The sequence below is a fragment of the Amborella trichopoda genome, chromosome 10 (assembly GCF_054954075.1).
Source record: "Amborella trichopoda isolate Santa Cruz 75 chromosome 10, AtrichopodaSantaCruz75HAP2 v2.0, whole genome shotgun sequence".
NCBI classification, from domain to species: domain Eukaryota; kingdom Viridiplantae; phylum Streptophyta; class Magnoliopsida; order Amborellales; family Amborellaceae; genus Amborella; species Amborella trichopoda.
In genome coordinates, this window is record NC_142345.1 from 42,834,006 (window position 1) to 42,843,182 (window position 9,177).

Genomic DNA, 9,177 nt, shown 5'->3' on the forward strand with positions numbered 1-9,177 from the left:
ATTTACATACATAATAAATCTCAAAGGTAATGTTAAAAAATGACACTAGCTGTCATGTTTGGCAAATTAGTCCATGCAAAGACTTTACAATCATTCAAACAAAAGGACCCCAAGGTTATCGTTGGGATCGAACTTGTCGCCTAATCAGTGAGGAATTTGGTCGAGTCAATTTTGATTTTATCACTAATCGAATTGGTTAAAGTAGATTTAAAAATAAATTAAAATAGAAAGTAAAAATTAAACAATATAAAACAAATTAAAAAATATTTCAGCTTTTATTTAAGGAATTGAATCGGCTAACATTAATTGGTCCAACTATTCAAATATTTATTTTGATACATCTTTTGACGAAACATAATTTTTACTTTAAATCAATCCACTTGTTCAGTCTTGTTAAGAGAACCACGATCATGTTAATACATTAGACAATGTCTTCTTTTTTTTTCTTAACAATGTTAAAGGTATTTTATCCATATTTAAGTGAATTATATCATAGTTCAACCCACCAATGTTTATATATTACTATCGTAAGTTGCTATAAGAGATTTGTCTACAAATAGACCATTTATCTTTCGTATATGGAGGTCACGGTTATGTCCATTCATTAAATGTCAATTTGGATGGCTTATGGTGAGTCACAAAAGTTCGATAATTTTTCTTTTTTTATAATTTTATATATATTCGATGATATTCTTACAACCACCCATTTTGATAATAATAATTGTGACCTCTATGCGCAACAGATACATGGCCTTTTTGTAAACAATCCCTTAATATAAAAGGCGCCTCAAAATTGCAAATATGATGCTGGCTTATGGCTAGTTTGGCCGACCACAAAAATATGATATGTGTTATCATCGTCTTCCACTTGTGTCGAAAACCGGCCACATTTCATTTGTGTCCTCTTTTGGAACCCGCGTCCATGGAAAATATCGAAATATTGCTCAATAGTGGCTGTGTGATAACAACTGGGTCTCACATTAGGTAGGAATCATTACCAATGCTTTTAAGCTAAAGGGGTTAGATTCTGGTCCAATGGACCTTGATCCAGCACCGACCAAATCAGGTATAAATTAGATTAAGACCCAAGTCAAACATGGGTTATGTCAAGTCAATTGGAACCAAATCCAACTACCAAGTTGGGTGGGATCTAGGTATATATATATATATATATATATAATGATTTTATGCTACGGTTGTATAGTAATATAATGCAACAACTTTCAAAAACCATGTTAAGGCGATTTTGTTTTATCAAATTTTTTAAACATACACTCCTTTCATTCTAATAAAGTATCACAAAAAAATAAAAAAAATGAAAACGGAACCTATAAAGTATTTTTTCAACCCATATTACATAGGTTGTCCATTTTGGTAATATGATTAGATCTAGGCCTTAGAACAATTTTTTATTTTCCAGTTTTTTTAGATGGCTTTCTTATTATTAGATGAACAATGTTAACAAAGAAAAAAATGATTTTAAGTTTGTAAAAGCTATGATCTTTAAATTCACCAAATGAATATAGCTTAGGTTCATTATTGGATGAGACTCATTTTGACCATATATTGAGTTCAACTTTAATTTTATTTTTTTTTTTTTATGGTTGATCATTTAGATGAAGAAAGTATGTGTGCAAAATTTTAGGTCATACAAATACCTCAAACATGATTTTATAGAAATGTGGTTGCATTGTACTATGATAAAACCGTGACATGAATCGTTGCCTATATATATATATATATATATATATATATATATATAGGCAAATACCTCAAACATGATTTTCTAGAAATGTGGTTGCATTGTACTATGATACAACCGTGACATTAATCATTGCCTATATATATATATATATATATATATATATATATATATATATATATATATATATATATATATATATATATATATATATATATATCGAGAGAGAGAGAGAGAGAGAGTTATGAGACCCTCACACACTCATGTGAGTAAGACCCCAAATGACCACCATTAAATTTTGACATAGATATCTATACAAATTCTCACATGGGGTATGGGACTTGGGTGAATAAGTTTATTGATAACTCTTCTATAAATCTATGTCAAAATTTAATGGTGATCATTTTGCGTCCTACTCACATGGGTGTGGGATATATATATATATATATATATATATATATATATATATATATATATATATATATATATATGTGAGCAATGATCCAATGCAACGGTTCTATTATAGTATAATGTAACGACACTTCTAAAAAAACCATGTTTGTGGTATTTGTCTGACCCCAAATTTTGCACACACACTCTCTTCATCTCAATAATCAACCCCCCCAAAAAAAAAGTTCAATTTGAACCCTAGATATGGTAAAAATGAATTCCCTCAAAAAACAAATTTAACCATTTATTTTGTGAATTTCAAAATCTTAACCTTTATAAACTCAAAATCTTTTTTTTTTTTTTGTTTAACATTGTTCATCTAATGATAATAAAGCCATATAAAAAATATGGAAAAGAAAAAAATCCTTCTAAAGCCTAGATTTAAGCATCTCACCAAAACGAACAGCCTATGTTAATTAGGCTAAAAAAATACTTGTTAAGTTGTGTTTTCAATTTTTTCTTTTTTTGTGATTGTTCATTAGATTATAAAGAGTTGTATATTTCAAATTTTGGATCAAAGAAATGGTCATAAAATAGTTTTTTAAGGTTGTTGCATCACATTACTATACAACTCTTGCATGAAATCATTACCCTATATATATATATATATGAGTAATGATACTATGAGACTCTCCCACACCCATGTGAATAGAACCCAAAAGGATCACTATTAAATTTTGACATAGGTGTGGGACTTGACTTTTTAGAGATATGTATTAAATTTAATCGTCATCCTTTGGGTCCTACACACATGGGTGTGGGAGGGTCTCATAGGATCATATATATATATATGAAGATGCTAGGGTGAGCCTACTAGCTCAAATAATAGTATAAGCTCAATGGCCTAGATTGAATATGGGCTGATCTGATAGCCAAGAGTATTTGAATTTTATTTATTTTTCTATAAATCTAAATCTCTTGAAATTTTAGGTGAATATTATTTTCATCAAGCCGCACCTAATAAGAATATAAAAAAATAATAATCCATAATTAAAAATGACCAAAATATCTCCTTAAAATGATAGGGGTATTTTGGTCATTTTATTATGTAAAATTTTTCGAATATTCACCTATTTTTTATCAACACACGTCAAAAATTTTAAATAATTTAGATTTGTATAAAAAAATTAAAATTCAAACACTATCGAGCATTCATGATCGTTAGATCGGCCCAGATTCAATATGGGCCGGCTCGTTTTTCCTTGTGAGTCCATTGGCTCACAAAAGCATTTTCCATATATATAATAATGATCCTATAGGGCCCTCCACCCATGTGTGTAAGATCCTAAAGGATCACCATTAAAGTTGGCACAGATCTCTTGAAATGTATCACATGAGTGTGGGATTTGACTTTTCTATATATCCAAGCCAAATTTAGTGGTGATTCTACACACATAAGTAGGGGAGGGTCCTATATGGTAATTTATCATATATATATATATATATATATTATTTTTTTTCATTTTTTGTGTGTGTGTTGGATCGACCTGCTCGGTTCACCGGTGTACCCAACCCGTTTGATAGCCCTGAAGATAAAGTCAATTCTCATTTTTTACCACACTCGTGCATTTTGATGCTAGAGAGAACATTGGGGATCTTGTAAATATACTTGGCCACCTTAATACAGTAAGCCTACCATAGCTGCATACAAGTGTGTGGGAGAACAATATTTTGTTTGTTTGTCCAAAGCTTGTTTTTATTTTTTCTCCGGTTATCAAAGCCTCTCTCTATCGGGGTTGTCTTGGTTGAAGTAGTTTTCTCTATTTATTTTATTTTCTTATTTTTTTTCTGAATTTTAACTTGGGACATTCTAAAAAGGGTGAGGTTTTGTGTAAGGTGTCAACCTTATACTATTAAAATAAAACATACCTCAAAATTATGCTGAATGACACAATTTCAGTACCAAAAAGCTTTGCAATGGCATGAAAAATTATGAAGTTCAAAGTAAAAAAACGGATTCTAATTGAGCATATCTATAAACAATCATTTTTTAAAAAAAATCGACGATCCCTCTAGTGCTTTAGAAAATGCACTATTTTCATGTCTTGAAATCTACTTAATTTATATAAAACATATGAGGTTGACACCATGTGAGATAATCCATTAAAAGGGCTTTATAGAGAAAGGGTACACTCAATCCACCATCCCTTTCATCATATGTAGCAAAACATGTAGATGTAGTTGCACGAGTGAGCCCTCAATGTATCCAAGTGTGGTAAATTGGTTTCATGTCTTTAAAAAACACTATTTGTCTTTTCCTTTTCTAAACCAAAGGATAGCAACCCAAAACATTGCCAAAATTGTGTTAACATATGACACTATTATATGAAGATAACCTAAAGGATAAATTAAGGCATCCAAAAAAGTTTCTTGACCATATTATGCCCTTAAATTTGAACAATATCCGTGGCATCGAAAGCAGGGTTGCCATTTGGAACGCTTGAATGCCATCAAGAAACATAAATTGGAAATAATTTATAGAGCTTGTAGCTGTATGAAATAGGCATCTACCTTTGTGAGAGAGAGAGAGGTTTTTAGTGGCATTTAGAATTTTTAGATTTTACTAGAAGGACTTGGTTTCTATGAGTCCATGTAGAAACGAGGTGCCTCTTAAAAATATATTTTTGATATGGACTTTCTTACTTAATTTTTAAGGACATGTAATTCCTAACATGAAGATCATGAATATGAAAAATAAAATAAAATTTGAAATTAAATCTAATAATTCTATTAAGAAAACATTTTGACCATTAGTTTCAATTGATATGGATGTTTTATACCTTTAGACCGCATATGTCGAAATGCGATTAAGCCCATATGAAACAATTTCCCTTACTAGAATTCAAACACTGAGAGATAAAGGACGGGGGAGGGGGGTTTTGGAATTACAAAGTGGCATATAGAACTTGTAGAATTAGTAAGATTCAAATTATAGAATGCGGTTTGTGTAAGGCATCAACCTTAAACAATCATAGTAGAGCACACCTCAAAATTATGTTAACAATGTAGTTTTGATGCTGGAAACCTGGTGATGTAATAAGATTTTTTTTCTCTTGTAATTGTGAAATTTAGAGCTCAAAAAAGGGTATAGACTGAGCGGATCTATAAACAATTACAATTTTTGAAAAAAGATGATCTAGATAATGCGCTACTAATATACACTATTTATCTTAACTTGAAAGCATCTTATATATATATATATATATGAGTAATGATCATATGAGACCCTCCCACACCTATGTGTATAGGACCTCAAAGGATCACCATTAAATTTGGCACAGGTCTCTATAAAAGTTTTGTCTCATACCCATGTGATAATTTATTTAGAGATCTTTGCCAAATTTAATGGTAATCAATTGAGGTCCTACACACATAGATGTGGTAGGGTATCATAGGATCATTAATATATATATATATATATATATATATATATATATATACATCTCGAGGTCGACATGATTAATTTGAGAGATTTCAAACATTAGGACAAAAATTTTCTACATGTCTTTGAGGTATATTTTACTTTGATAGTATCGGGTTGACACCTTATATAAATTTTTCCCTTGTATTTTTAAAGATGGAACGCTCATAATGCTTGTGTGTATGTAAGTGGTGTTGTAAACTACTGAATTGAAATTGCAACTTATGCATTTGTTTTTTGAAGGATGCGAGAGAAATATATGCCGCAAGCTCCATGATAACTTATAGAACTTGTAATATATTATTTGTAATTTAAAATATAAGGCAAGTAGATACTTCAATATCCAATTAGCATGCAACAGTTCCTCTTATCATGTAGGGAACTTGTACAGTATTAGAAGATGTGATTTCCAGTTGCCAAACCTGCCATAAAATGGGCATGGATTTTGGTGCATCCTTGATGCACCCATGCTTTCCAAGTCCTGTTTAAGAATGGATTTTCTATCCAAAAATTTATATGGAAATATTTCGACCCTAAAACTAGTCTATCCTATATACATTGTTTTATGCCTTGTATTTCAAGTTTCCAAAGCTATCATATTTATTGTATATTGGGAGCTGCAAAATCCTAGAATTGTGGTAGAACTTAGACATGCAATCACTTTGGGATGCATTTCAAGTGAACTCTTGAAAAATAGGAGAGACAAATAAGTTGGAGGGCCAAAAACTTTTATACAATAAAAGCATAGAGTGCCTAATTATACTTAGAATCGTTAAGGGTTGGCAACAGGTAGAGACAGGGCGTGCCAATACTGAGCCGGGTTGGCCCTGACCTAAGTCCATAGAGGATGGACCCAGCCCGACCCAACCTGGACTGGTTAGAGGGACCTTGGCCCAAGCCCTAGCTCTAGCCCTATCTAGTTTGGGCCCAACTAGGCCTAATAAAAAAAAGGAAATAAAAAAACTAAAAAAAGAAAAATATAGGACCGAGTTGGGGCGGCATTGTTATGCCCCAGGCCCATGTCTAGCCCAATCCTAACTGGTCATCGGGTCGTGGTGCCCTAGCCCTCAGGCCACATTTTGTGACCCAAGCCCAACTTTTTTTGGCCAAACCGGACCAGGTTAGGATACGTCTCATGGCCAATTGCAAGCCCTCGGGTCATTTGTCTATTAAATTCAAAACATTTGGCATCCCAAAAAATGTCGGGAACTCTTAACATGGCTTTTAGAAGCTGTAAATCAGCTACGGGCAGGTAAAGCAAGCATGAAAGCTTTGCACATGCGAACCTTGTGTGCAATCACATACTTTTTCCAGACTTATTAATCAAACTGGCAAAAAACGATCAAATATTAATTTTTATTGGTTTTCAACCATGACTTTCACTTTGGATCGGACTGAACAAAGCACTTGCATGTGATTTGACAACTTATGTTCGGTTTTGAAATCACTATTTAAACATTGTATTGACTCATATCATATTCGAATGCCAATGATTATAGGTCCAAGCTTGTCAAATTATATTGTATGTGTCAAATATAGCCCAGTCCGACTCAAGTCGCTTGAGTTGGACTAGTCAAGCCGGATTTCAAACCGTGAGACTCAAAACGTGATTTTCACAAGTGATACCAGGGGGCTCAGACACTAAACCCTTTGAGTTAGAGCCGGATTCTAATTTTCGGAACACAAATAATTTTCTAACCGAGTTTTAAATACAAGCTTTGTTTTTAAATTTCAATACTATCAACCTTTGATACTTCTTCGTTGTGTTTATCCGAACGGGATTTAAATAGTTGTAGCTCAGTGTAAATGTGCATGGAATGAATTTTGACTCATTGAACTTTGGAGAGGTAAAAAGTACTTTATATTGAAGATTGATATCTTTGTTTTATCACTCCTTTTCAATGTGTAATCCACACAGCCCACACCCCACACCCAATGATTATAGAGATAGAATCTTTATTTACTCCAATAATATATACTGGTGAGAGAATGGGCGTGTTTGTACTTTGGATTATTGGAGAGAGAGAGGAGAATAGGGGGAGGGAAAGAGGGAGGGGGGACGAAGAGCACCGGTCCGGTGCAATTGCCACAGGAGAAAAAATAAATAAAAATAAAAATATAAAAAATAGTTTGTTTAAAAATTAATTAAAATCAATATTTGAAATTAAATAAGGTTTGTTTAAAGTTAACAACTATTCGAAGTACAAATATTGATGTTATAATGAATTTGGATTAAGTGTATTTATTGAAAAAATCATTACTTTGTGTTTAAATAAAATTTTTAATAGATAGCTTAATCATTAAGTAAGAACAAATTGGTTTTTTTACAAAAATACAATGATATTTTGAAAGTTAATGTAGTAAAACTTTATTCGTAAAATACATGTGTTATTTAGTAATAATTTTAACTTTGCTCATTACAAAAGTAACAAAAGTGCATATTATCTTTTATTGATATTTACACAAATACCTTTATTTGATGAACAAGTTATCACAAAATATAACTTAAAAATACATTTAATAAATATATAATTTACAACTCATTATAACATTAACCATTGTAATTTAAAAGCTTGTGAATTGTAGAGTATTTTTAAATAATTGTTTTTTTTTTTAAATTTAGTCACACAGGCTCGAGTAGTTGTTGAACTCCTTTTGATTGAACCAAACTAATTAATAGTTGGTCCCATGACCATGAGAGAGAGATTTGTATGAGGGTGAGGGTACGGAGAGAGATTTGTATGAGGGTGAGGGTACAAAGAGCACCGGTCACTAGTGCAATGTCCTCATAAGCTAAAAATTAGTTTGTTTGAAAACTAATCAAAATAATTATTTGAAATTAAATAGAGCCTGTGTAGAGTTAACAACTTTTTAAAATACAATGATTAATATTAAAATGAGTTTGAAATAAGTGTATTTATTGAAATAGTCATTACTTTCTATTTAAAGAATAATTATAATAGATGACTTAATCATTAAGTAAAGACAATTTTTTTTTTTTTACAAAAGTACGATGATATTTTGGAAGTTGATGTTGTAAAACTTTATTTGTAAAATATATTTATCATTTAATAATAATTTCAAATTTACTCACTATAAAAGTAACAAAAATAAATATCATATTTTATTGATATTTACACAAGATAAATGATCATACAGGACCCTCCCCCACCCATATTTACACAGATACCTTTATTTGATGAACAATATATGAAAAAATGTAACTTAAAAAACACATTTAATAAATATGTAATTTACAACTCATTCTAATATTAACCATTATAATTCGAAAGCTTATGAATTGTAGAGTATATTTTAAAGAGTAATGATCTTATGAGACCCTCCTACATCTATGTATATAAGACGCCAAATGATCACCATTAAATTTGACAAAGATCTCTAAAAAAAATATCCTATGAATATGGAATTTGACTTTTTTAGAGATCTGTACCAAATTTAATAGTGATCATTTGGGATCCTACACATATAAATATGTGAGAGTATCACAAGATTGTTTTTTTTAAAAATATTAATAATAATTATTTAAATATAATTAAATAAACTCAAATAATTATCAAACGAGTTTTGATTGGACTAAATCAAT